This window comes from Rhinatrema bivittatum, chromosome 13 (assembly GCF_901001135.1).
Source record: "Rhinatrema bivittatum chromosome 13, aRhiBiv1.1, whole genome shotgun sequence".
NCBI classification, from domain to species: Eukaryota; Metazoa; Chordata; class Amphibia; order Gymnophiona; family Rhinatrematidae; genus Rhinatrema; species Rhinatrema bivittatum.
Genome location: NC_042627.1, coordinates 25,233,983 through 25,259,655, shown reverse-complemented (window position 1 = coordinate 25,259,655; position 25,673 = coordinate 25,233,983). Strand labels below are relative to the sequence as shown.

The 25,673-nt window shown below is 46.7% G+C and overlaps 1 protein-coding gene and 1 long non-coding RNA gene across 2 annotated transcripts in view; one reads left to right on the top strand and one right to left on the bottom strand.

Moving 5' to 3' along the window:
* ZNF609 (zinc finger protein 609) overlaps positions 1 to 515 on the bottom strand; it is a 238,538-nt gene extending 238,023 nt beyond the window's left edge. Inside the window, exon 1 of the mRNA XM_029575833.1 lies at positions 392 to 515. The gene's annotated coding sequence lies outside the window, so the exon portion shown is untranslated. The remainder of the gene's footprint in view (positions 1 to 391) is intronic.
* On the top strand, positions 97 to 23,210 carry LOC115075458. Its single transcript, XR_003852521.1, has 2 exons — positions 97 to 1,165; positions 22,187 to 23,210. It is a non-coding gene; the product is annotated as an uncharacterized LOC115075458 (long non-coding RNA).
* Positions 23,211 to 25,673: the final 2,463 nt, after the last annotated feature.

Here is a 25,673-nt window from a genome sequence, read left to right as displayed (position 1 = left end):
GTTAGGCTGGGCACAGGTCAGCAGGGCGGGGAGGTGGGTGGGGGCTGGGCTAGGGCAGGGCTAAACTAACAAGGTTCCTGGCCATCTTAGCCAGTCTGAAGGCACCAAGCCCCCGCATAACAACGTGGGGGAATCCTGGGGCGCATAGAAAAGGCCAGTGGAGGGGATGGGTAGTACCATTTTGAAGTAGTTGCTTACAAAAGCAGAAGCCTCTCCCTGCATAATCGCTAGAGATGCGGAAGTAGAGCGGGCTGCAGCCAAAGCCGCACAAGAGCAGGCAGAAAAGGGGGCATCAGACAAAACAGAGGATGCCGATGTGGATCCAGCAAAAGGCATTTTTTCCTGAACGAAAGGCTGCTGGTGAAAAAGCTAAAGCAAGTTCTCAGCTTACCGTGCTTCAGGTGAAGTCTCTACGTCCTTTATTCCTCAGGGGATATTGCCCTCCCCCAGAAACTTTTCCAATTCCATCCCAACTCCCCCGCCCCCTCCATCCCTGCTCCATCGCGTTTTAGAACTTTTCTCTGCCTCGGAGCCACACCCCCTGTGCTGCACGTTGTATTAGGGTCGCCTCCTCCTTTGAGTTAGGACACTTGCCCTCATCTAAGATGGCCACTGCCTCTTCTGCTCAGGTGCCCTTATGCCTCTCGTTTCAAGGCATAATGTACTATTGCTCAACAGGGTGGCCCCCCCTGTGAAGCATCATCACCAGAAACAAAGATGGCCACCACTAGAACCTCAGCTGTTTTTTTCCATGCTGCCAGGCCCCCTTTCACAAGGGGGTGGCCCTGCCGTGCCTGCAAGACTACGCCAGAAAAAAAGTAATTACAGAGCCACAAATCGGCAGAAGACCCAGCCTCAAAGAGACGACAGTTACAGTGGTATCGCACCGGGGGGCAAAAACCGCAAGCAGCAAACGGGGAAGAGACGAAGGCATCGCCTAGCCATAAATCAGAGTTGTGGGCTACTAAATTCCAGATCTCTCACTACGGCTTAGGCTGCGAATCATCCATGGAGAAGCTTATCGTACAGCTAAGAGCTGCTGCTGTCTTTCATGGAGCCGAATGGCTGCAGCACATATCGAATGAGCTGCTGCTCCCGGTGCCACTGCCCCCGCAGCAGTTTCTTTAGGCGACCAGACTGATCAACACTGTGAATGAAGCAGAAAGTGAGTATGCAGGGAAGATGGGGGACTGCAGGAAACACAAGCCGATACGGGGAGGTTTGGGCAGGTATTTCGCAAAACCATGTCAAGTTTTTTTGTTAGAAGCACTGTCTATGTTAATATGTTTGCTGAAACAGCATCCCTGAGAGGCACAGATGTAGGCTTAACAGCAGAAACATTGCAAAATTAAGGCCTCGGCAGAGACAGAAACACGTGTTGTAACAGGCTCATTCGGCAGAATCAGAGCTGGGCACAGCACACATAGGAGGGTCGACACCCGGAATGTTCAGCAGTGCAGGGCAAAGGGCCGCATCCGCAAACAGATTTTACAGTTACACAAATGTCTAGAGAGAGAATGATAGGGTAGAAAAGGGGGGGAGCATTAGTGGGGCCTCCACAGAACAGTGGGATAGTCATGGCACAACCTTAGTACAGTGAGGCAGCACCAGTTCCAATACAGCACAGCGAGGCTCGCCCAGCAGTGCTGCTGCAAGGGGATAGAGATTTATCACACTGGTCTCAAATATGAGGCTGTGCAACGTGGGACGGAAGGTGAAGGTATCGGAGAATATTGGTACTAAGCTCTATAGCAGCGCATGTTTCAGAAGCAATGAAAGGGAACGTTTTACAGGGCAAATACAGATATTTTTGATTTGTTAAGAAGGGAAAAGATAGCAGGGGAGGTAGAATGTCACAAAAGTTCCTCCTACATCAATCTGGCTACGGATCGGGCATTGGTGGCTCCTCTCCAATTACGTTTCGTCCTTCAGGCGTCTACGATGGATCTGCCAGAGGTGCTCCACAACAATGTTCTTTTAGAGCCCATTCGGCAAGCATGGCGACACTTAAATACACTCTTAGGCACCCCTTCAGTTTGTGTTCGTTTTCTACCCATTCATGGTAACCTCCAATTCACAGCGGGATCCCAATCTACGGGCTTTGGGGCTGCTCAAGGAATAACACAGCGGGGACATGTGTTGGATGAGACTGGGGGCCTTACTGCCTTTCCACAACTGCGGGAACATTTTACATTACCACACACCCATACGTTCTCTTATCTTCAGATACGGCACTATGTCCACTCGTTACCTCCCAATACTAAATCCCTTACTACCTTTCAGGCTATCCATGAGGCGCTCCATTTGGATAAATCACAACCCCTTTCCCTGTCCACAGCTCATCAGACCCTTAGAGGAAAAGTTCCGACAACAATGTTAGACATAATGGCGGAGAGATGGAATCTTCACAGTTATGCCCTCAGATCTTAAATCTTGCCTTCAACGCATCTTGAGGCTCTCTGTTAATGTGCTCCACAGAGAGACACAGTTCCAGTTCCTGTGGCGCGCCTATCTTTCCTCCCCCAAATTGTAGCAAAAATGTCTCCCGGCACCAGAGGAGCTTGTCCACGATGTGGTGAGCCCTTGGGTACCTTGTCACACATGTTTTGGGCATGCCCTTCTATAAGGAGGTTTTGGGGCCCATATTGCTCAATACCGAGCGGGTCTTCTGGGGGTTTCCTTAGCCCTTTCTCCGAAACGGTTCCTCTTTGGTTGCATCTCTCCATCCACAATTAGAGGTTCCGATGCTCGACTATTTCTTCTGCTTAGTAGGTAAACGTATGCTTCTCCTTGCCTGGAGAGATACCACAGCAGCGACTTTTTGGATGTGGCACAACGGCTTACATCACCTATTACAGATGGAAAATTTGGCATTGAAGAAATCACCTCAGCCCCGACGGGCATTTCTGCCTATTTGGGACTGTTATGTGCAAGCCCTACCTCATCGTTCCCGGAGTGTCATCCTCGGCGATTGACAGCCTTGGGTTTCCTTCTCAATCTGTGGATTCCTGGTGACAGTGACTTATCGTCACCATGTGTGGCGCAGGACCAGTAGACCAGGACCCCTGGGAGGATTGGGTTGGGGGGGGGGAGAGGAGGTGGTTTCTCTGGGGGGGGTGGCGATCCTATGTGAACGGGGAAAATCTTGCTGTATAACCTAAGCTGCATTGCCGGCCGGAGCGCATAAGTGTTCCTGCACCCGGACCTAGCTGATTGTTCAGTTTTGCTGTTTGCAATAAAAAATTGTTGAAACTAAAATGTCACAAAAGCTGTAGAATTGCATTAAGAGAAATACAGTGAGTGGTCAATTGGTTTTCAGTGTTCTGAATTTTAGCAAGCACTATAGGGGAGAAGCACCCAGCGAAATTGTTTGTTTAGGTACCAGGATGTCATTTGTAGCGCTTACAGAACCTTTGGTGGTACTGCTTGCTTGGCCTTGCTTGACCAGCGATTTAGACGGAATATGGCAGATAACCTCGAATTAACCTAGGACAGGAAGGACAGATTTATAACTAGAATTGATGGCTCCCGCTCTGCCTTCAATTTATCAGGACCAATGAGGGCCGCATACCATTACGGGCACAGCAAGACTAGCAGCCAGCCCTTTTGGCCACACTTTTAAAGCCTTATAGGGCCACGATGTATACCACATGGTAGGCTTTCAACACACAGGCAGTAGCACTGGAGAAGAGAATTCAACCAGAAAGGGTATATGCAGGCTCTTCAACAGATAGCTCTGCAGGTTTCAAATCAGCTGTAAGTTCAAACATGTCTGCTTGGTATGTGGGTCAGTTCACCCTCAGTTTAAGTGTTCCTGGGGAGCTTACCAGACCAGAAGGTTCAGAACCATGAAATCCCAAGTAGGGGATTCACACGCATAGAGTTACACCCATTACTGAATTGTCTTATTGGATATAACGCCAGAGAGGCTCAGTGGTTTTCACTGGGCTTTCCTATACCATATGAAGGCGCTCTGGGTGACACAGATTGTAGGAACCTTAAATCTATGGAGGATAATCCAGGGATCATTAAAAAGTAAATCTTGAAAGAGCTATCCCTTGGCAGAATGGCAGGCCCTTGAAGGATCTTAAAATCTTGCCTTTGGGGGTGGTGCCCAAAAAAAAAAACCTGGGGAATTTAAGATGATTCACCACCTGTCCTTCCCAGAGAGTGGCTCAGTGAATGATTTTTTGGACCCCACCCTATGCTCTGTTAGTTACACATCCTTTGATCAGCTACTTGAGCTGGTTCAGAAATGGGGCTGGGGTCTTGGATGGCCAAGGCCAACATTGTCAACTTTTCAACTACTCCCAGTTCACCCCAAGTAGCTTAAATTTGTTAGGCTTCAAATTTCAAGGAAAATATTACTATAGTAAATGCCTTCCAATGGATAGTTCCATCTCCTTCAAGAGATTCGTGCAGTGGAGCAAGGCTATGGCAGGAGAAAATGATTCACTGCCTAGATTATTTTCTTTTTGTTGGGCCAAGGGAAGCCTGTGGAAATGTATTATTAACTTTCATAGAGAAAGCTAAGCTATTAGGGATCCCACTATCGCATGAAAAGACTGAAGGCCCCAAATAGTCCTTTTGTGTTTTTAGGCCTAGAAATTGACTCATTGGAAATGGAGACCCTACAGACAAATTAGAACTATTGAAAGAGTTGATTTAATGATACGCTGAAAGCAAAACAGGTCACACTCTGGCACAATCAATTGCTTATAGGCCACCTAAATTTTGCCTGTAAAATTTTGCGTATGGGCAGGCATTTTATAAGGAGGTTAGCAATGGCCACAGCAGGTATCAAAAGAAGCTATCATTTCTTCAGAATTACAAGTAAACAGAGAGTTGACATGGTTGTTTGGGAAAACCTCTTAGTCAAATACAATGAAATGACAATACGGAAGGATCCCCAAGTCACCAGTGGAGAACTGCAGCTTTTCTCTGACGTTGTGGAAGGCCACAGCTTTGAAGGCTATCTAGCTGGCAAGTGGTGCGTGGAGACTTGGCCAAGAGAGTGGCCAGGGTCTGATATTGCCAAAGATATTACATTTTTAAAGCTCTTCCCCATACTAGCAGGAGTTTAGAAATGAGAAGGTGATTTTCTGGTTGGACAACATGCCAGTGGTCTAAGCCATAAACTCTTTCTACTCTCTCCACTAGGGCACTCGTATTACTAAAGAAAGCCATTGCTGATGCGCTGTTGCATTTTCAGTGGTCTTGTTTCAGGTTGCTGTCCCCCGAAGCAGAGACGCAGCCAAGGACCCCGCGATGGTTATGGGCTCTTGGGTTCCATGAGCACTAGGATTGCTAAAAGATTTGCTGGTGGACAGCACCTGGAAGGGCAGGCTGGGAAGAATTCCTTAACTCTGCCATACAGCCAGTGTATTGCCCAGTCACATGAACATTGAGAGTGGCAGAGTTGTTGGTCAGTTTGCAGGAGATGGGGCCTCCAGATCCTTAGTGGGCTTCCCATGTAGCAGGCATTCATTTCTTTACTAAGCTGGCAGGAGAAGAAGGGGTCAGGGAGTCCTCCTTGGTTTAAAAAAAAAAAGCTGCTTGAAGGTTGGGAGAGGCTGGAATGACATACGATTGATGCCAGGAAACCAACTACACCCAACATCTTGAGGGCATTACTTGGGGGGCCTGCCATCCCTGCTTTGGGACTATTTTGAGATGAAATTATAGTCTGTGGTGGTCTCCCTGATGGGTTTTTTTGGGCGCTGAGGATTAGCCAATGCTAAAGGAGCAACCACAGGTTCTTGTCTGCAGGAGGACGACATTCACCTAGACCAAACACTAGTGAGGATCCATGTCTGAAAATCTAAAGCAGACCAGCAGCGGAAGGCTAAATGGGCAATCCATGCCCCAGCTAAACAGCCTAGTTATGCCTCATTAAAGCAGTGAAGAACTGTCTAAAGGTTCGGCCTAGTGCTGGCAGGAAGGTTTTCCTTAAATATCAGGCCGGGAGCACTCTATCCCACTTTCAGATCAATAAGATACTCAAGGGTATGGAATTGATAGAGGAGCACCCCTAAAACTTTGGGACCCATTCACTTTGTATCTGGGCTGCTTCTCTTGTTGAAATCACAGATATAGGAAGATGGTCCTCCAATAGGTTTAAATCCTACATGTGTTGTACAGAGAACGTTTGATGTGCCTAATGTTTATTATCTCACAACAGGGTCTGTACGTACTGCATCTAAAAGTGTTTGGCCTGTAGGACACTTGTACATACACTGGGAATAGAAAAGAGAGCACAGAGCAAGAAAGAGAGTGATCATGTAGGGCTCCCACGCTGCGGAGTATCCATTCACTGGAAGGGTAAAAGAGACAGGAGGTGGAGCCAGATGATTCCCTCACTCTTGCATCAGGCTGGCCGGATGGCATATTCTTTCACCGGGGGAGGGCAATGACCTGGACTCCATAAAGACGGTTGACTTCATAATAAAGATAAAGAAAGATCTAGCTTTTTCTGAAGTTGGTATGGCCGAGTGTGGTGGTGATCTGGTCAGGGCTGGTGCGAGGGTGTCCAGCCCCCCATAGGCAGTGATGTCATGATGGCATCCTATTCCTTCATGTTCTCCCCCTCCCCGACTCACAGTGCCCGCGTCTCCAGAGCTCCCTTAACCTCACCGACCGATGCAACCCAACGTGCAAGTCCCTCAGTTTCAAACCCGCCGCCTGACTCCGCCTTTTAAAGGAATACTGCCCTCATGTCTGCTTAATGCCTCGTGCTGGCCCTGAATCTGGCGCTACGTTATTACCAGATTGGTGTGGAGGGATGTCGGTCACCACCAGGAGTAGGAAGAAGCAGGAGGACGCTAAATAAGGACATTTGGGGATTTTGTAGAAATGCTCGGGGGGGGGGGGGGGGTATGCAGGTAAAACACGATGCTATATCTACGGACCACTTGGTCCTGGGCCGAGCGGATGGGGGTTCCCCTGCCTGACATTGGGATGAATGTGTTCCTGTTAACATTGCAAACAGCCGTTGAAACTTTCATAGCTGCCTAAGTTTTTGGAAAATAATTAGCGTAATGGGGGATGGGGGGGGGGGGGGGGGAGTCGGGGTCAAGTAGCTGTTTACTGGTCCCTCCGAGCTGGCTCCCTACTGGCACGAGAAGGTGCTGCATCTTAAACAGTTATGCTAAATGACTAACGGGTCGATACTCTAAGGCCGCGGTAGAAACAGTGCGGCAGTGTCAGGCGCACCCTCGTTCCCCGCATGCACAGTTCTCTTCACCTACCGCTCGATACTCTCTTCTAATTGCATGCAAATGCATGCCGCGGCTGCGAAGCCTTAGGCAAGCGTTAGGCCCGCGCAACCCATTTTACTATATAGAGCACCTATACAGTATCCTGGGTTCGCGGGCCTAACGCTTCACGGCCGCACTGGTATCTGTCATTTCAAATGTCATTTGAAATGACAGGTACCAGGAAGTGGACAGTTATGTTCCCCGATGCTCGGCAAACTATCCCCCAGCCCCCGCTCACTTTATTCCCGTTTTAATTTTAGAACACCACACTAACACCAAGTAGAGGGTAGCGGTAAACTAACAGGTTAAGGACGCGGCAAAATAGCGGGTTACAAAGGAGATAATCTGAGCGCGCGTCACAGTATCGGAGGGGAATAGCTAATTCCTTCATTATACAGCTAATTCGTTCATTTACATATCATATACATGCCGGGTGCGGAAAGGGTTACGCGTCTGTTTTAAGAAGCGCTAAGGACGCGTGAAACTGGAGACTGTATCGCTGGATCGCCTTACGCGTCCGAATTGTGCGCTCCCAGCACGTTACAGACGGGAAATCTTCAACCGCACGTTACGGTATCGAGCTGTAAATGAGCAGGTTTACTCAGACCGTGGCAGGGGTGGCCTGGAGAGTGCGCTATTGTCGCATGCCTGTGCCGGCAGCATTGCCTTTCTAGTGGAGAGAGTAGTTAGAAAAGGTTTCATGGGACACGTTGCCGGTGGGGGAAAGAGTGAAGGGGTTAGAGCGTGTTTTATGCCGTGGTTACGTTTGCATATGTTGATTAAGCCTTTTCGTCCCCTGACTAAAAGAACTTTATTGGCACCTGGAATGATTGTGGTTATTTGGGAAAGGCTTCGTGGGGGGGAGGGAGACTGATACGGCTGTACCGGGCAAGCAGCGCGGAGCGCCCAGGTTAAGGTGACGATTTCATATCCAGGGGCTTCCATACCTGACTGTGTTCGTGAGATTTCGATCTGCGGGCGCAGATCTCGGTGGGGGAAAACCTGTGATCAAACAGGAATTGTGTGCGCTGGCAGCTGCGCTGCCTTTTAAGTTGCACATCTACAGAATTTAAATCCTCGAGCCACTCAATGCTGCCTCAGAGCAAGGAAAGGAGAGAGCAGAGCCAGATAGGAAAAAAAGAGGAAGGGTTAGGAGATGAGACATGGAGGAAAGGCTGAAGAAACTGAAAAAGTCAAACTCCAGGACCTGAGGAAGGGGGTATTAACTCCGGAAAGCCAATCAAGAAATGTATTTATAGAGTCCACCCCTTTCTTTCCCTGCAGGAAAGGAGCAGGCAGACAGGCAAGCATGAGCCTTGCTCTCCAGATTACCTTTCAGCTTACAGTACTATTAGTATTCAGGCACACTAAGTCCCTCTCTGAAAGAGTTTGCCATCAATCTGGGTACCTGAGACAACAGGAGGTAAAGGGACTTGCCCGAGGTGTATTAGTGGGGGGAAAGTGGGCTTTCAACCCTTGTTATCTTGGGCCCTAGCCCACTGCTGTTACCTCTTAAGTCGTGCTGACCCGTCTGTTCTCTTCTTCCTCTCTTGCCCAGGCAGAGAGCAGGCAGCCCAGCTCGTCTTTCTTGTGTGTGTGTGTGCGTAGTGATGGGATGTGCACACACACATTTTTACGATCTGTTTGCATAGTCTTGTGTACAGTGTGACACTTCCCTCACTCAAAATTAAACAAGGTGCATGCTCCCTGAACGTGCATGTATGAGTGGTTTTCTTGCAGGCGTCTTATCTGACATCCGTATCCCCCTTCCAGTTCGATTTTTTTTTTTTTCCCCCCTCAGCAGTTGGGTCTCTGTTTACCGTTTTTTTTTCTTTCATCCCTCACCCGCTCTCTCTTTTTCAGGTATCTGCTTCACTGTCCAGCGACCTCCCAGCCATTCTGTCTTCAGCAGTGGCTCTCCTCCCCACTCACCCCCCTCCCCATTCTCTCTGTCGGACTTGCATAGATATGAGTGGCAGTACCCAGGAACCTGAAACTCCAGATGTGCAACTGGAACACTAAGCTACTTATTCTCCATGCACGAGACAGTACCTTGTATGGTTTCGGCTTTAATATTTTTCAGTTCTGCAAATTCACAATTATGTCCAGTGTGGATCAGAACACCATATAAGAATCTTAAAAATTATCAGTAATATTAGTTTCTAGTTTGGTTTCTTATCAAGAAATAGACCTTTTAAGAATACTGGGGTCCGTATTCATCCGCTGTTCGGCTCAGCAAGTTAGTCAGATACACTTAGCAGAGATATTCAGTGGCAAGGCAGCACCTCTGAATATACCCAGCTATCGTAAAGTTAGCCAGATAATCTTAGGACAGCTCTGCTGCCTGACCAGAGTTAGCCAGATAACTTATCCGGCTAACTTGACTCCTCCCTGATCTTATCTGGCTAAGTGGTGCCCCCTGACTGTAGCCGGATATTCAGTGGCGCCACTTAAGCCAGATAAATCCAACTTATCTGGCTAAGTTTTTTTATTTAATGTCGCCTCCGCTGTGTGTGTGTTCCCTCTCCCTTACCTCCCACCATAACTTTTTTGAATCTTTTTGTCCAATTTCATTCAGATTTGTGCCACAGATAGTAGAGCACCCAATAACCTCCAGCTCATGCATTTCTTATACCTTCAGTTCAGCTGAAATCTCAGGGGGAGACGGAGTACATCGTGATGTCATCGGGCATTTTTGTAGTTGTCCTGCCATTGGTTGACGTCAAGCATTTCTTAAGCTCTCTCATCTCTCACCTTTGGCTAGTACTCATGGTCTCCAGCTGTCTCTCCAATTCTTGTTTAGCTTCCTATAGGAAATAAACGGAACCTAACATTGAAATTCCCAGACTAATTGTGTGCCGTAGAAGGAAACTTCATCTTTCATGAGTCTAACTGCCCACTTATTTTAAGTAGCTGCTTTTATTTCTTTCCCTTTGTCTCTGGTTTTTTTTTTTCATTGTTTTCTCCTTATTTCTCTTTGCTCTCTTCTTCCCTACCATGTATATCTCTTTCAATTTTCAAGCTTCCCTTTACTGAAAAGTCCTAGGACCTAACTTGTCTAAACTTAAATATTTACTTTTATGCGATATTTTCTTCAGTCATGTAAAGAACACTGAGACACCTCCTGGATCGCAAGGAACTCGCAGCAGCCGCTCCTCGGCTCTTTTGAAATGTCTGTGTAGTTGCTTCATCGCTTCCCCCTATGCTTGACCCTCACAGGGGGAAGTGATAAATCAGGTTTCTTCTTCCATTTCCTCTCCCTCTTCCTCTCACCACCCTTACAGGCTATTAGTGTATAGTGCACTTATTGTTTAAAGCACCTTGGTGGTTCAAAGTTCAAATCCCACTTCCAGCACTCGCCTGTCATCTCCTGTAATTACGTTTGTAAGAGGATGGTGATGGGGGCTAGGATGCTGAAACCAGCTAATTTTATTTTCACGCGCTCTGTGTCTAACGAAAGCCCTCCTATAAAAAGAAAAATCACATACACCGAAGGAATTATGATGTAGGAAGGGATTTTAGATCTCGGATCTCTGTCCAAGAAGACTGAAGTCTAGAGAAAAAGGAAACACACTTGTGCCACTCTGAGCTCCCTGGTTTTACATACAAACCATCCCAGAATGTGTTGTGCCTCCTCGAAAGTTTCTGATCATGGTGTTCCAGGCGGGGCCCAGCGCTACATACATATAATTAAAAGCAGACAGAAAATAAACACAAATACAACTACTCTACTAATGCCGTATCCTCAAAAATCAGACATCTCATCGACACCCTATACACCAGAGACTTGGAAGCTTGCATGCTAATTGCCAAATGCCAGTTGAAAGAGGTATGTCGTTAGCTGCTTTCTAAGTAATCTAATACACAGAGTCGATCGTAGCTGTTCTGGTGAACTGTTCCAAAAAAAAAAAAAAAAAATAGATCCGGCGACGGAGGATGCCCTCTCACTTGTCTCCAGGAGGCGGGCAGCTCGGACAGAGGGAATATCCAGCAGGCCAGGGTATTATACTTGAAGGAGTTGAAACACGGAGCATTGAGCTCACCCAAGGAGACACAATACCTCTCGGTAATTTATAAATAGGAAACCGCTATTTTATATTTTACTTGCCCAGCGGAGATTAACTAGGATAGGTGGGGATGTGCTCATGTAAAGTCTCGCCAGCCAGGATACGCACAGCCACCTTTTGCATGATGAGAAAGCCCTTGTTTGACAGTAGAAAGACAAATAGATATTATCGCAAAAGCTGCTTTCCATGTTGATCTTGCAGGAAGGAAAAAAAACTGGCATCCCTCTGGGAGGTTCAGCGGGGCTCTCGTTTTTGTTTTTAAGAGGTTGCTCCTTGGCATTCTTATCCTGGAGGTCCGGGTTCAAGCCCCTAGGCCTGGCTTCTGCTCCTGGGGCTGGCCGGGGCTAGGCGGGAAGAGAGGGCACATCTAAAGCAGGGTTCGGGGTGCTCATAGCCCGGTGGCTTTCCTTTCTGATTGAGCTGCCAGGACGAAAAAATGAATGAAGGAAAGAGAGCATTCGGCTGGCTGGGGTTGGGCTCAGCTTGTACTTTTGTGGGATTTGTTTCTCCTTCCAGTGCTGTCCATGCCCGCCTGCTGGAAATCCGAGGGCTGCCGCACGACCCCGGCGCCTCGCACGACTCGGCCTCCCTCCTGATCGCGCGCTGCCTGCTCCCGCCGTGCCATGTTATTGCATTTCAGACTTTTACTAACCCCGCGTCCACAGGATAACCACCAGCATTAGGGAACATGGCAACCTTTAACTCGGTAACTCTAGCCTTAATACTTAAACCTTCCAGTGGAGAAATTAGGCCACAGCTTCGAATGTCTATCCTAACGCAGCACTCGCCGCCCAGGAGACTTCACTGTGTGACCGTATTGTTATCTTTATCACTGTTCTTCACCTTGTAGCCCCAGCATGAAGCCGCGCTGTATTGCCCCCCCACTATTTATTTACCACGCCCTTTTTTTTTTTTTTAATTTCTTTTCTTGTGCCTTCCCCAGCCACCCGTTGTTTGTGGTCTGGGTACTCGGGGGCTATCTGAACCAAGGAAAAGCTAATTCCTATTACCAGCCCATGGCACCCGAGCTCCCCGCTATCTTATCCTCTTCCTTTTTTGGCTGGCGAGTCGCTGACCCTCCTGCTGTCAGGACAGAATCCTACTCCAGCCCTGCTCACACCTGCTGTCCCCTTCCTTCTGCCCTGCCACTGCTGCATTGGGATGGCTGACCTACCCGCCCCGAGTAACTGGCTCCTGCCATACTAATTCCCCCATCCCCGTCTTCTACCTGATCTTCCTGAATCCTGTTCCACCCTCTATTATTTTACCCCGCAGGGGTCCCAACGGTTAATGTTGGGACCCTTTCTAACTAACTGGTTAATGTGCCTGTGGCCGCCCAGGGTGGCTTAAGAAAAATGTTCTTCTACCCTATGTATCAGTGTGAGCAGTTAAGCCAGGAGAGAGAGCATAGTGTGTGTGTGTGTGTGTGTGAGAACAACATAGGGGTCGATTTTAAAAGCGTGCGCACATGGATGCACCGATTTTTATAATCCAATGGCCGCGCGCACACGTGCGCCGGATTTTAAAATCCACTCGCGCACGTGAGGGCAGCCTGCAACTCGTGCGCACGGGGGGGGGATTTTACAAAGCAACGCAATCTGGTAGGGAACTTTCCTACACTTAACTCTATCCTTCTTCCCTCTTCCCCTCTCCTCCCCGCCCCCTAAAACTACCCTAACTATCCCTAACTTTTTTTTTTATTTTGATACTTACTGCTCCTCCAAATCAGAAGTAATCCGTGCGCGGCTGCCGGTGCACACTTCCCCGGGATAGTGGCTAAAGGCGCTGTCCCAGCCTGCCCCTTTTCCCTTCTGCGTGTACTGGGGTTTATGCGTGTGGCCGGGCCTGTTGTAAAATGCGTACGACGAGCACAAGGCCCAGCCACGTGCGTAAACTCCACAATGTATGTGCGTAGCCCTTTGAAAATGTACTTGTCAGTGAATGTGAAGTATTGTGGACTCTGTGTTTTGTGAAAGAACGCACAGTGGGAGAGGTGTGTAACAGAGAGGAAAGAACATTCCCTGATTTGTATGAAGGAAAGTGTATGTGTGCACAAGAGACACACAGCAAGAGTGTGAGTGTAAAAGAACACAAAAGGCACGCGCAGTGCAAGCATTCATGAATGCTTGTTTTATCTGATGCTCCTAAGAGCTCTTTTTTTTTTTTTTTTAACCATGGACTTGAAAACTGTACATTACTCAGACCTTTAAGGTCAGTGTTCCAGAGTAAACCTGTTTCTTCTTCTTTTATCAAATCGCAGAGTATTGTCCTGATAAGACGGATTTCTCTTTATCTGTTTCAAGAGTCAGAAGAATGACTGCTGCTGGGTTAGGAAAAGAAAGCATCATCCATCTATCCCAGGCCAGACCTCTCTAGGGAATGCCTGGTATTTCTGTGTCGGTGAGCAGTGCCAGAGCTTGGCTCTCAGCAGGGACCTCAGCCCTTGAAAAGGTGCCAGCCGTCAGATACAATGGACTGAAAGCTAAGGAATTGTCTGCTCTTCCTGCCGCTCGTCATTCCTTCCTGCCTTACTCATGTAGTGTCAAGTTCTGTTGGGGGCAGGAGAAAAGTGGAGTCTTTTTTTGTAAGCTGTGGAGAACTTTTGAAAGAAATAACCAGAAAGGCCTTCTAGAACAGGAGCTTTCGAGACCTCACAGGCCTGTTCGTCAGACGTTGGTCCTTTTTTTTTTAAAAGGTAGGCGACACTCCAGCAACAACCAGACCCAAAAGTGGTATAATCACAAACTCAAATGAGATACAAATAACCACTCAAAATAATGTTACGCCCAAATTAAGGTGGAGTAGGAGACCATCACCCTCGAAGGCGTGTGCACACAATAATCCTTTGATGTGGCTTTTCTCCATTATAGTCATCAGACTCCCATATAACCCATGTGTAAGTCCATGCAGTAATAACTTAGAAGCGAAACAATTCTCTATTGTCATTCCCCATATTTATCCAAACTTGTATTTATCACAAGCTGATAGTTGATATGATCTCTGTGCAGTCAAAAGTTCTTTGATTATATCCCCCCACACAGCCACTAGTGTTTCGTTATTCAGACTGCATCAGGGGTGTTGCTGAAAGAAACAGCAGCATTCCTCAATGGCGTTTTTTCATCCCGATGGCTTGAAATGATCTCTGCACAACCTCATAAATCATGGCTCAGCTTGATGAAGTCACTAAATGGAGCCAATCAACTCCAACTTTAAAACTCATTCAGATGTAGAAGTGAAACAGGTTGTCACATCGCACGCACCTTTTAAAAGGAGTAACCTAGGGCTTAAGAGTGGTGGGCCACAAACCAGGGAAGCCAGGGTTCAAATCCCCCCACTACTCTGCACTGCCTCAGGTACACACTTAAGAGTGAGAGGGGACAGGGAAATACAGCACCTGCAGGTAATCTGCTTTGAAAGTGCCTGAAAGGCAGAATATATAAATGTTACCCCTGGGCTGGTAGTCTCTGATAAAGGTGCCAGAGGTCCATCTTGCAAATACCGTCATTGTGGTGTTACACTTCCGATTTGTGGTCCAATATCTTAATATCCAGGATTTCCTGAGCAGGGGGAAGCTAATTCTTCTGGGCCCTGTGCACTGCATTAGATTGTATCACCAGGTATACAGCAGTGATGAGCTATCTATATAGTAGGAAACACACTGGAAGCTAATTGGGTTTCCAACATTTACTTTTACTGAAGTGATGTGCAATGATGAAATGAGCTGTCCAGCTGTACTTTTTATGTTTGGATGTTAAAATCACGTTTGTTAATAAATTTGTGACCTTTCTAGTTCTGTAACTTATTAATAGATGTAAAAAGCCAATTATCCAGATCATTTATATTTTTCCCATGTAAGCTCCCCGGCCACAAAGTTGATGATTTGAGTGTCCAATCAGTTCCGGGTCTCTCCTTCCTCTCTAGTAGTTTCCTTTCACATCCTCCCTTATCCTCTTCTCTCCAGATCTGCAGTAGATGTGCAGGGGCCCTTGGAAGGCTCCACGCGACCTCCGTTGTCCCCTCTCTCCTTCTGTCCTCTGGAATAGCTGAAAGTCACCCCAATTCTGGCTGCCGATGTTCCTTCCTGGGAAGGGAACCCCTCTCCCTTTTTCAGAAGTCAAAAGAAAAGGCCGAGCCCCAAGTTGATGGGAACCCAGAAAAGAGGAAAGCAAAAATCCTTTTCCAGAAAAGAGGAGGAAAACACATTCGTCCAAGGCCGGTGCTAGCGTTTGTTTTTGCTCCCATGTGCGAACGATTACTGTGCTGCCCCCACCACGTTCTCTGTCCTGGGTCCACCAAAATACCACCCAGCTCCTTTCAGTGATGGAAATTTTATAAACTGACGCCATTTCCCGAACCCATGGCTGGTGCAAGGGTACTAGATGCCCCAGGTGAACCCTATAGCCTTGCACAATGCCCCCATGCCATGCCCCACACACAGTTAAAAGTTATGCATTTTATTTATTTAGGGAATTTTTATATACCATGGTTCCAAAATTAGATCAAAACAGCTTACAAAATCAGCTTTCAGATACTGGGTCAACATTCCCATTCAGTATCAATATTCATATTCTAGGTCACTATAGCAGCAAATATATATTCTAGGTCATTTTTTACATAATCTAGTTCATCACAACTGCAAATACATGAAAAATATCGAAGTATAGTATTTTGTGTTAAAAATCTCACATTTAAATGCACTCCTGTGATGCCAACCAGAAATCCCTGCAAAAACGACACTTGGAACGCATATGGTATTAGGCCGATTGTGATGTGTGTTGGGGGTGGGCTTGACCCTCTGAAAGCCTGAATACACTTCCTGTTAGGAGAATGTGCCTCACATCAGTCACACATGCAGAACATAAACAGACCCTCACCCAAATACAGAATAGAGCAGCCATAAAGTAGAAATACAAATACACACAAAGAGAAATTCTCAGACAAACCTGCAGGCATCTCCAGCTCATCTTTGGTTGGGATCTACCAGCAGCGCCAGGCCCTCAACTTCATTTCAGCTGCTGGCAGGTTGGAATCCATCTGCAGCCCCCATTCTGTCTCACACACCCCCCCAGGCAGGCCTTCATTCTCATACACACCCCCTCTGCCTTTCCCAGGAAGGCTCCCACCCACCCTGCAGGGAAACTTACGCACACACACACGTCAGAGTCCATGGGTAATTCCTCCTCTGCTGCTGCCAGCCTGTACCTTCTTTGTGCATTGCGAGATGAGAATACAGGAAGTGCCAGCACCGTGAGTTTAGAATACTGTTGGACCTGCACATGAGGAGGAGCTGCTCCTCTGCTGTGGCCTCCTGCTTCTTCTGCCGCCGGTGGGATTGGGTCCTCCAGCAGCACCATGGGTCTCCACTTCTGCTGGTGGCAACACAGGCCTCTCCCTGCTCCTGATGCCGCCCCACAGGGTGAGCCACCCTGTGCAATTGCACGGTTTGCACACTCGGTGGTGCCGGGCCTGCATGAGTCAGGGAGGGTGGAAAAAAAAAAACCAACTCCCAGCTTGGCAAAAGAGAATGTTCCTTTAAAAGTTTTTCAAACTAAAGAAAGGCTCTCTCTGCCACCACATCCTTTCCTGGTCTCACTTCTGACAACCTACAGCGACCTTCCCCTTCAACATAATCAAAACAGGGGACACCCTGCACGGGAACCTAAAACCATCCACACAGTAAAATGGTGGTCAGAGGGTTGTAAATATCAGAGGAGCTCACCATTTACCTTCTGCCAATAGGGGGAGCTAACCACCCACACCATTCTGCTTCTTCTCCAATCAAGAAGTGGCTCAAGCTTAACCTGACAGAGCGCCATACATAAATTTAATTAAATGAGAGGTATTACAGCCTATCAAGAATCCTGGCATTATTCATATCATTTTTTCCGTTCCCTTCCTTGTTCGGTTCTTCTATCCAAAGGATTACAGCTCTCTTGTTCTGCCAGGCCTAGTTCTGTCTGTTCGTCTCCAGTTCCTCCTCCTTGGCTGTCCTTTCTCATCACGGGAGCAGACCTGGCTGAAGCAGCTGACCTAGGGTTCCTCTGCCTCGGAACATGGAGCTGCATTTGCACTGCTTGATATCTCTAGGAAAATGCTTCTGAAAACGAGGAGCTGTTTCAGACCAGGGTCTTTTTTGCTCCACTTTAAACATGTGCCTCAGCCCTCTGGTGCGTAGTGTGGCTATACCCTGAGTGTTATTTATAATGCCATCTTTTCATGCTTCCTGGGCCCTTCGCCATGGACTCTGATGTGGAATGTGTCTCCTCTAGTAGTGAGAGAGAAGTACAGCTGAGGAGAGACGCCACCAAGAGGCAGCACCTCCTTTTTGGCTGATCGATAGAGTTGCTGCTTCTAGACCAGCAACTCCAAAAGGGGGGGTCACAAAATTGATGGATGGGGTAATGAGAAACAGGGCCACTCCCCCAGCCCCCTTCCATCAGACCTTTTCTCCAACCTGTAGCTGGCAGCAGGCCTGGATTTAGGCAGAGGTGATATAGGCAACTGCCTCTGGCACCAGAGCATCACCGCTGCTTCCTGCACTAAACCCTACAGCTGCCTCCGCACCACTGCTTCTGTTTTCTTGCGGCGCTAGCTCTAAGGGCAGCAATAGCACAGAGCAGGAAGATAAATCAGCATGGGGACCTTCCACAGCGCTTTGGTGCTGATGGACCCTGTGGTGTCCCATCTCGTGCATGGGTTTCTCTAGCTGCAAGAAGCAGGAGGAGGGGGCGGAGGCCTGCAGAGTCCATGAGCATGAAAGGGCCATGGAAGGCCCCATGCTGGTTTATCTTCCATCGCAGCTGGCACCACAGCTTGGGGGGGGGGTGGAAAGGCGCCCCAGAAGAGGATTTGGGCAAAATGAATTATCCCCCTTCCTTTTCAGAAGACCAAGGGAAAGATGCAGGTTGTCTGGTTCTTCCTTTATGGTGAACTAAGCGGTCACCTAAGGTGCCAGAGTTTGCAGGGGGCAGCAGAAACCTCCAGCTGTGGCCTACACACATGTAAGGCAGCGTCAACAGGAGAGAAGGGGATGGATGCTATGGAGATTTAAAGGAAGCTGGGCGGCTGGGGGAATTGTGGAGAGAGGGTGCTGGGCAGGTGAACGGGGGGATAGAGAGAGAATTCTGGGAAGGTAGGGGTGGAGAGAGAGAGGATGTTTGGCACTGCAAAGAGATTGGGGTGATACTGGGGGGGGGGGGTGTAAGAACAGAGGTGCCGAACAAGGAGATAGAGACAAGGGATGCTGTGGACAGGGAGCAGTCACCAATAGGCAAGTGTGTAGTGGGGGGGGGGGGGGGGGCGCAGTGCAAGATTTAAGGTTTCACCCTTGCACCTGCCCTGGAGAAATCGGATAAATCGTCCTAGTTCACGCACTTCACATCTCATTTTCAACTGAGTATAATAAATTTATGCTGGAGCGACCCCTTCCAGGGGTATTACCAGACTAACACAGGATTCAGACACAGACTGGGCTGGTTTGATGATCGCATCAAGCATGGGCTCCCTGAAAAGGCACAGGTAACTCAGGCAGGTGCCTGGCTGCCTGAGTTAATCAAGGTGAGAAGTGAAGCCCAAGGATAAATTCAGGGATACCAGGGAGACGGTGGCAATTGAGGTTTTACTTGACTATGTAAAGTGCAAATATTACTCAGATCTGCTTTAGAAATATTCTGCTAGACAATTAGCACAGATCAGACCAGCAAGAGAAGCCCCTCTGCTGTCTGATTTGCATTTAATTAAAAAGGTAACTAGCAGTTCCAACTGGAGCCTTCAAAATATGATGTTGATATTTCCTAGCTCTGGTTTTATTATTTGGTCTCCTTTGCCGATCAGGCTCCTCTGCGTTGGTGCTTTACATTTTGTCAGTGCGATTCCTGAATGCCTACTTGATGAGGTTCCACAAGGCTCCACTTCATTTGACCTGGCAGTTTCCTCTTGCTCCTTTGGGCTAGGCCCAGGATCTGATGACCTGAGCCTTCATTTGCAATTACCCAGGATTATTTCTCCCTGTTTTATATTCTGAAAATAGAAATAAGACCAAGCAGAGGACAAAACACAGCCAGTGAATGATGCAAGCATGTTTGTGTGTTAAGGTCTGTTATGTTTGTTATCAGCAATAGATAATACATTCTCAAAGGGATATTTTTAGGCAGGCTTTTATGGTTTTTTTTGTTTGTTTTTTTTTAGTTTAAACATATAAAAATGAGAAAAAATGTACGAGAATGTTCTTCTGAAAACCAAGACTGTAGTATCCTCAGCACTGTATTCTTGCAACACTGTATAGCTAATGCTCTTGCTCAGAGGAAGAACAAAATGAAAAGAAGGGTTTATTTTTAATCACACGGTGCCTCTGCTTTTGAAGGACTCTGGGCTCTGGATGCTGTGTGACAGGGCCCTCTTCCTGAGATGCAGAATATCCGATTTATGTTCCTAGCACGTCGTATCAATATTAATGATTTTAGCAGCCAGAAAAATAACAGCAGAGAGAATCTGGAAAGGCAATCTGTGATTGCGTCCTGTGCTTTCTTGTTACTGAAAGCATTTGGTGGAAGTTGCTTGGATTTGGGGGGGGGGGGGGGACGGACATGTTTTCAACATTTCCTCCTGCTTTTGGGCTGCTGTCTGCATGCTGTGCATGCTCCGAATCTGACAGCCATAAATGAAACCTGTGAGCGGAGGAAAGGAAAGAAATGTCATTATACAGTAATTAGCAGCTAATGGATGTGTCTGATGTGGGGAGAGAGAGGGAGAGACCAGCAAACACCCCCTGATCATTCTCCCAGCCACACAGGCCTGTCATTAAATGTCTCCACACGTGATAGGAACCTCACAGAAAGCTGTTGAATGATTTTGTTCTGGTAATGATTTACATTTGGTGAGCTAAAGGTTCCTTATTCCTGTACCACGGATTTGACTCGCTGTTGTGTAACACTGCTGTTTTAAATTGTGCTGTTTTGGAGTCCAGCGCCATGAAATTGTCACATTAAGCTGTAGAGTGGAATGCCTTGGGGCTCTGTCCTCTCCCCGCTTGTTTTTCACCATCTGCATGCATCCCGTCTGCGACCTCATCCAGTCCGTCAGTATCGCATGCCACCTCTTGGCGGACGACATCCAGCTCTGCATCAAAATGGGATCTGAGCATCCATTAGCAATCACATTAACTGTCTTACAGAGGTAGCCCAATAGCTTAGACTTCAGAAACTGTGACTTAACTATCTAAAGGGAAACTCCTCGGGCTCAGCCACCAAAAGTGTTTCCCTCACTAACAGGTACTGCCTTATATCCTAAGGAGATGGGACAAAGCCTAGAAGGTCATCGCAGACAATGGAACCCCAAATTTGGAAACCAGTAAGGTCCTCCTTCGTGTCTCTGATAAACACAATCCTGCTGCTGTAATCCTTGCATCCATCACCAGCTGAATCATTACTGCAATCCCCTATACAATGGCATCACACAATACAGTCTGAAGCGCCTCCCAGCTCCTACAAAGTACTGCTGCAAGAATTTCGGTAGGGTGCAAAAGCAACCGATCACATCGAGCCTATTCCGCATCATCTTACTGGCTCTCAGCAGAAAGCAGGATGCACTTAGAAATTCTCTGCTTTTGTCTACAAATGCTTGAATAAACAGGTCCTGAATACCTCTCTCAGCTTCTCTCCCCTTACAAGGGAACGCCAGCCTGCCGAAATTGCTTTTCTTTCCTCTCCTCCCCGACTGCTACCATATTCTCCTGCACAAGACTGCCTGCTTTCAACTTTTATGCAACAAAAATTTGGAACAAACTACCACTAACTCCGCTACTTTAAGTTCAGGCTAAAAGCTAAGACATGGCTTTCCAGCCAGGCCTTCGCTTCCTGAACCCCTGATGAGGCACTGTGTTATACACAGCTGGGTCTTGCAACTATTCACAAATGGGATTTCTTCTACTGGGGTGCAGTGCTTCCTTAATTGCAAATTCTGGTTTGACTATAAGTTTTTCTATTGCCTCTGTTCATTTCAATTAATTGTAATCTACCTTGAGACCAACTTTGGGAAAAGGCAGAATATCAGTAACTAGCTTGGCAATGCTGTGATTGGTTTGCATAAAAGATGAAGATTTATTTATTTATTTATTTTATTTAATTCTTTTTGAATATACCGATGCTCAAGACCATGTCTTATCGTACCGGTTGACATCGCAACCAGGGAATGGTAAAATAAGAGCAATCCAAATGACTAAACAGCCTATTTTGAATGCAGTTAACAGTTTGCAAGATCATGCACTGTTAGTCCTGTTATAGGTATCACCAGGGCCGGCGGCAGCATTAGGTGGTCGCCTAGGGCACTTGAAGTGGGCGGGGGGCAACTTTGTCAGTTGTGAGGGTGACATTTTTAAAAGGGGGGAACAAGAGTGGAGAGGCATGGACCTGGGAAAGGTGATGGTGCGTGAACGGAGCTCTGGAAGTTCATGATCTGCTGGGTTCGGGTTGGGGGGGGGTGGGGAGAGAGAGAGATCGATCGATCACATGATGCTGTTACATCATCGCCGCCTAGGGCAGCTGCAGACCCTTGCACCAGCACTGGGTATCACAATCTACTACATTTATTTTCCAGGACCAATACTGAGTACTGGAAGTGCAAACCAAGGAAAAGCAACACAAAGCAATGTGTATACGGTAAACAGTAATTAGCATCACTGTGCCTAGCACAATTATTCTCCGGGGTTCAGGAGAATTTCAGGGGGCTGATTAACTAATTTCAATGAAAACAAATGTTACTGCAGAAAGGGTGAGGAATGCCGCAGAGGCTTCAGTAGCTTGACAGAGTGCCCAAGGTTTGCTTTCCCTGTGTAGACTTTTTAACACTGTATATTCTCACGTCTAGGTTACACGCAGCTTTAACTCCTTGATCAGGATGAAGAAAAAGAGCAAAACTCCCAAAGACTCTGCAAATGGATCAGTAATGATACTACCTCATTCATTTATTTGCAAATATAAATCCCATAACATGTAAATGTTCTGAAATGCAGTCACAACGATTAAGATTAAGTTTGTCATTCTGTTCCTGCAAGCAGATTTTTAGAGGGTTTGTGCAAGGGAGAAATGTTATGTTGTTTTGCTTTTATGATGTCTTATATGGTTTCTTTCTCCTGTTGATATTGTTTGCTAAGTTTTTTAGTGCACGCTATAAATTTATGATGTGTTGTACTAAATTTTGGGAATAGCACACACTGAAATGATTTAACGTGCCCTATAATGAGAGAAACTGTATTTCAGTAGGGATTTTTTTGTGTTTCGGATGGGAAGTGATACCAAACAGTTCAGCAAACAAATGTTGATCTTTTCATGTGGTTTTAAAAACGAGAGCACATCCCTGCTGCATCCCCTATAAATCCTAATGTCATGAGGAGCTGGCTGGGGACTGGGAGAGAGAAGGTGCTGCCTCAGCATTTCAGATCTTCATTCTGCCATATCTCTCTGCTCAGCCTCATAAGAACACAGGCTTTAATCATGATATTCACCTCCACAGACTCCAGTGCCATCAGCTTTTAACATATTGAGATCATGCCATTATAACTGTAGGAAGTCAAAAAATGCATCACTCAGCAGTGACTTCTTAGTCTGAAAGCTGTGCTCTGTCATTAAATCTCAATGACCTTGGGCAGGTCACTTTATCATGGTTGTTCTCACAGGCTTATGAGGTGAAGTAGTTTTTATCTTATGATCACTTAATTTGAACAATCCTGTCTTATTCATTTTCTTTTACTAAGTGTTTTATTTCTTTAATATTGTTTAGTTTACCTGTATTTTATATTTTGTATGTTATTAATGTTTTTATTGTAAACTACGATGTTGGTATGGAATGGAAAGGCAAACAGTCATGTCAAATAAACAATTATAATAACAACCTTCCAATATCTGGAGGAGTGATAAATAGCAGCAGGCCGGTCTCCTTGCTTTTCATCTGCAGAAGTTCAGAGGCAGTCCAGGTTGGGTTTTGTTTGCTTTTTTTAATAGGAGGTTTAATCCTCTTGCTTCAGCAATGGTTGTAATGTAAACATGTCCCTGGGAGGTCAGATAGTAGCGCATCGGCCCTCCATAGTTTGCAGTTCTTCATCACAGCCAGTAGGCCAAGAAGGTGCCATCCTCGGCTCCTAACGCAGATCCCTACCCTTGGATCATAGCCAAATACCTAAGAACCCGATCTCTTTCGGTTTCTCCCACCACATAATCTGATGTTACCTCCCTTCCCAGCGTGAAGTCCAGCTGGTAAGAGGTGCGGTGCCAAGCTCTCTCCCCCTTTGGCTGCTGCAGGCACAGTATTTGGTTACAGTGTGTTGGGATCCTCTTTAGATGAAAGGTGAGAGATACATTTTTTATATACTACATGACAGCAGAAGTGTCTGAGGCTGGATCTGCTGCTAGTCTCTGCTTCCTGCTGAGTTTCGGGTTTCTGGATCTTCTCTGTCTGAAGTGAATGTTCCTGGTAACAGTTGCTACATGAAGCAGAGACCTGGCTGTCCTGACTGGTGAAGGTGATTAGGGAAGCTCAAGCACTTCATTAGGCTGAGCTCCTATTTCCCCTAATAAAACTTTCATTACGCTGGGGGATTTCACTTATAACAGGATTTGCCTGTGAAATAACTACTTTGCATAAACAGTGCGAGACCATTCAGTGCCTTCCAGAGCTTTAACAGAAAGGCTTCTGAACGGGAAGAGACAGGCGAAGGCAGGCCTGAGCGGAGGCTGTTAATGTTTGCATGGCAGGTGGGGAGTGAGAGGAGTGAAAGGGGGTCTTCAACTAACCTCATTTTGGACTTTTTCTATCCAGAAACGTCTAATGCCTCAAAAGAAATTAAAAACAAACAAACCAGAGTTCTGGAATTATATTGTGCAATCGCCACACCTTTGGGACTAGAAAGAAGGATTCATAAAATCTTAAGCACCTTCGCATAAGGCCAAGATTTTCCTAGCTCAGCCAGCAGGGGGAGTAGTGATAACCCGCCTACCTATAGTTCTGACGTTTTGCCAATAAAAGCGGCAGGGGCCCAGCATACATAAGATTTCTCTATCTGGACATATGAAAGCTGTTTTTGTTTTTTTCCCTTTTAGTTTAAACAATACTTTAACTAAACCTGCATTGTTAGCTATGAGCTTTTTGTTCCAATTTATGCATTTTTTTTCTCCCTAAGCACAAAACTGGAACAAACCCTCATAATGGACACAGTAGCCGTGTGCTGTCCGAATAGATAAACTGACCCGGGAAACTTATGCATTATATTTAGTGCCAGAAGTGCACCGCTGAATAGACCCGGACAAACACAAAGTTGTCCGAGTAACTTTAGGACTGGTTCTCGGCACAACTCTGAATATCCAAGTTTTCTGGTTATGCTAGCCAGACAAATTTGGTTCGCCCAGAAATGTCTGTGGAACATCCCTTATTTACCCAGGTAAACTTTTACCCGGATAAAATGTATCCAGTTAGAGGGGTAGGAATTTAAAACCCTGCGGTTTGTTTGGGCAACTCAAAAGCGGTATTCAGATACTTAGTGGTTTTACTACAGTTTTCCATGGGACCGTCCACTAGACAGCCAGCCTTCCCCACAAAGGAACCATTCCCCATTGTTCGCACTGCAGGGTAGAAGGGTATCGGATACTCCCATCGCCTTAGTCTAACCTCACCGCATCTGTAAGTGATATTCAGACACAAAAAATGTATTAGGAAAACATGAGAAGCCCTTGAACAGCACCATTCAAATCCTTGGGGTTTTGGCAGCAGGCACAATAATTGTTTGCACAGGGCAGCAAAACAGGTAGCAGCGGCCCTGCAGCTGAATGTCTTTCATACAATGATGCAATATATAGGAATAATTCTGGGCTAAGAACAAATTATTTTACTTGCATTGGTTATCTTGAAAACCAGACCGGGTTGGGGATCAGAACTGAGAATCACTGAAATAAACCATGATTATGCTCTAGCATTCCTTTCCAGAGGATGTGGTGAAAGCTATTAGTGTAGCTGCATTTAAAAAAAAAAAAAAAAGTTTGGACAGGTTCCTAGAGGAAAAGTCCATAAACCATTATTAAGGTAGTGTTGCAGAAATCCACAGCTTATTCTTGGGATAAGCAGCTTGGGATCTATCTACCCCCTTGGGATGCTGCCAGGTACTTGTGACCTGGAATGGCCACTGTTGGAAACAGGATGCTGGGTTTGATGGGCCCTTGGTCTGACCCAGCATGGCAGGTCTTATTTTTTTATGTTATTATGAATAGCACAAGTTAGAAGGCTCCTACATTCTGAGGCAGCCTCTCACATAATCCAGGAGCCAGGGGCGGTTCTATAATGAGGCAGGGGGAGGCGGCCACTTCAG